Genomic DNA, 3955 nt, shown 5'->3' with positions numbered 1-3955 from the left:
TGCTCCCCACACGCTTTGATCTGGGGCTATATTTTGGACGTGGCTAGCTCTCCCCCCCCAGGCCCGCCCCCTCAGGACACCGGCGACCAATCAGCAGGCACCTCGGTACTCCCCTTCTCCGTCATTTACGGTAAATCCCTGTGGGTGAAATCCCGTGGTCGCATTCAACAGGTTGGCCCCTCCCCCCCACCTCACTGCGTCAAGCTAACCAGAGTTAGTAGAGGACATTACCGGATATGAAGTCATTTACCTTCAAAATAAAACGACACAAAACACCGGAAGCAGAGCTGTTGGCTTCAAAATAAAAGTGTTAAGAATGTGAAGTAATTTTGATAGATTGATATACCTTTATTGTCAGTGAGGTGAGTAGGGCCTAATTGTCCAACAAATCACTGAAGTTGTGATTGAGGCTGTATACAGTGAATAACTTACCGAGCTGTAGGCTATTGTGTGTGTGTGTGTGTGTGTGTGTGTGTGTGTGTGTGTGTGTGTGTGTGTGTGTGTGTGTGTGTGTGTGTGTGTGTGTGTGTGTGTGTGTGTGTGTGTGTGTGTGTGTGTGTGTGTGTGTGTAAATTATGTTTGTTATGTAAATTCTACCATTCTACCTCTGGTGGGCTTCATTGTGTTATCCTGATTTTTCTACTTTATATACAGGCCATGGCCATGCATTGGCACAACTACTGTACTTTTAAAATAAAAAATAAATTAAAATCAATCAATCAATCAATCAATCAATCGTTCTCTCTAAAAAAAACAGCAGCCGTTCCATCAGTAGGCTAAATGTTGTTTGATATGGCACACTTTATTTGAGATAAATATCATGGTAAGGGTGTCCGGGAAGTGCAGCGCAGCAGCGGTACATTCACAATCGGCCGTGTCTGCGAGTGGCAAGCCGGATTAAGGGCGTGTGTCCTGGTCGGTGCACTAGTGCCTCCTCTGGTCGGTTGGGGCACCTGTTCAGGGGGAGGGGAACTGGGGGAATAGTGCGATCCTCCCACATGCTGTGTCCTGCCGGTGAAACCCCTCGCTGTCGGGGGAAAAGACGCGGTTGGCTGGCACAGCTAGTCTACAACGTTCCCCAGATCGGCATAGGGGGTGGAGTAACGACCGGGACAGCAGGGGGAATTACAATTACAAGTACACTAAGGAGAAAACTAGATAAGAGTAATAATAGGTGGGTTTATGACATGATAATTGCAATGATAGTAGCCTATACTGTTATGTGATAAGGCTGTGTTATCTTAATAACACCCTGCTTAAAGGTGTCTCCTCTTGAGCAAAACATGATCATAATACAGCATATAGTTAAATCTATAAAGTTACTATTGAGAGTCACAGACATACATTAAGTCCCTCTATAGGGATATAGTAGCTATAGGCTAAGGAATGTTCCTTTCATCACATTATCCATTTCTCAATCAAACATACTTCAGTTGTTGTTGTTGTTGTTGTTGTTGTTGTTGTTGTTGTTGTTTACTTTTATTTCCAACCACAAACAACTATTATAAGCCTATAAAGTTTAGAAGGAAGCTATAGCACATTGTTATAGTGACCCCATAGGAGACAAACCAAATAGATACAATACTATAAACATTGTATGCTACCAGTACCACAGACGCACTAGAAACAGGATATAACACATGACATTAGGTATGTAGGGAAAGGGTAAAGTCCCTATAAGAATAATAATGATGTCAGAGTCACTTGTGTTTTCATTTTGTTTTCATGGTGCCTGTTACGGTAAAAGAGGAATAAGCCAGCTGCCAGAGCGGGGGCTTGGAACTTTTTCACAGACTGAGTGACGTCATCTTCCTGTCTGTCTGTCTGTCTCTCTCTCTCTCTCTCTCTCTCTCTCTCTCTCTCTCTCTCTCTGTCTCTATCTGGAAAGTGGAAACCACAAACTTCTCATTTCCAAAGCGCTATTTCGCTTTCCAGAGTTTCGTTGTGTAAACAACCATGGCGTTCCTCTTTCGCTTTCCCCTCTCCGCTGCTTCATCGTGATGGATTACTCAACAGGATTCCTGGCACTTTTTCCAGCCCAGCAGTGGTTGCATAACTTTACAGTATAATGTGGTTATAGCCCGCTGATGAGCGCACATGAATCATAACTTTACAGTATAATGTGGTTATAGCCCGCTGATGAGCACACATGAATCATAACTTTACAGTATAATGTGGTTATAGCCTGCTGATGAGCGCACATGAATCATAACTTTACAGTATAATGCGGTTATAGCCTGCTGATGAGCGCACATGAATCATAACTTTACAGTATAATGAGGTTATAGCCCGCTGATGAGCGCACATGAATCATAACTTTACAGTATAATGCGGTTATAGCCTGCTGATGAGCGCACATGAATCATAACTTTACAGTATAATGAGGTTATAGCCCGCTGATGAGCGCACATGAATCATAACTTTACAGTATAATGTGGTTATAGCCCGCTGATGAGCACACATGAATCATAACTTTACAGTATAATGTGGTTATAGCCTGCTGATGAGCGCACATGAATCATAACTTTACAGTATAATGCGGTTATAGCCTGCTGATGAGCGCACATGAATCATAACTTTACAGTATAATGAGGTTATAGCCTGCTGATGAGCACACATGAATCATAACTTTACAGTATAAGTGGTTATAGCCCGCTGATGAGCACACATGAATCATAACTTTACAGTATAATGTGGTTATAGCCTGCTGATGAGCGCACATGAATCATAACTTTACAGTATAATGCGGTTATAGCCTGCTGATGAGCGCACATGAATCATAACTTTACAGTATAATGAGGTTATAGCCCGCTGATGAGCGCACATGAATCATAACTTTACAGTATAATGCGGTTATAGCCCGCTGATGAGCGCACATGAATCATAACTTTACAGTATAATGAGGTTATAGCCCGCTGATGAGCGCACATGAATCATAACTTTACAGTATAATGTGGTTATAGCCCGCTGATGAGCGCACATGAATCATAACTTTACAGTATAATGTGGTTATAGCCCGCTGATGAGCGCACATGAATCATAACTTTACAGTATAATGTGGTTATAGCCCGCTGATGAGCGCACATGAATCACGTCCAGTGTGTGTCCAACAGTTATGTAATATTCCTCGGATTCTCCTCCACTGGCGCCGGAACAAGGGGGACATGGGGACATTTTGTCCCCCTTAAAAATTTGGTCCCCCTAAAAAAATAAAAAAATAAAAATAAAATAAAATTAAATCTGAGGGGGCAACTGCCCCTGACGCTTAGAGCCCACCCCCCCCCTTTTCCACTGTTTACACAGCCTGTGATGCTTGTTAAAGCCGTGATCGTTGTGGATTATTACACCTGAGACAGATAGACCCAGGGATCAAGTTACAGAGAGCCCACTTTACACTGTTTACACAGCCTGTGACACTTGTTAAAGCCGTGATCATTGTGGGATTATTACACCTGAGAGGACAGACAGACCTGGACTCTGTACTGCACTCACTGTCATTGGCTGCTGCTATAAATCGTATACGGTTATTGTTATTTTATTTTTGTGTGAGATGACAAGTTTTGCACTGTGTTTCGAAGTGATAATAATAATAATAATAATAAGTTCAGTGTTTCTGCCTGTGTTGCTGTCTGTTGTAATGCAATTATAAAATGACCTAAAGGGAGAGCAGGTCACCAAGTGAGTGAGAAAGGAAAAATACTGAATAATTACATTACTACAGTATAATCCTAATGTTAATTTAAAATGAGATATTCATCTAAATATGGCTAAAAATCATCCAAACGTCCATAAAAACGTCAATTTTAAAAACATTAAAAAAAAAAAAAAAAAAAAAAAATTAGAAAAAAAAAAATAATAATAAAAAAATTGTGTCCCCCTTATTGCAAACTCGTTCCGGCGCCACTGTTCTCCTCTAGTGGTGTTTTGAGAAGAAGTGCGTCTGTGATAACAGAAC

This window comes from Poromitra crassiceps (assembly GCF_964638095.1).
Source record: "Poromitra crassiceps genome assembly, chromosome: 25".
NCBI lineage: Eukaryota > Metazoa > Chordata > Actinopteri > Beryciformes > Melamphaidae > Poromitra > Poromitra crassiceps.
The sequence above is the reverse complement of the archived record's forward strand: the minus strand, read 5'-3'. Positions refer to the sequence as shown.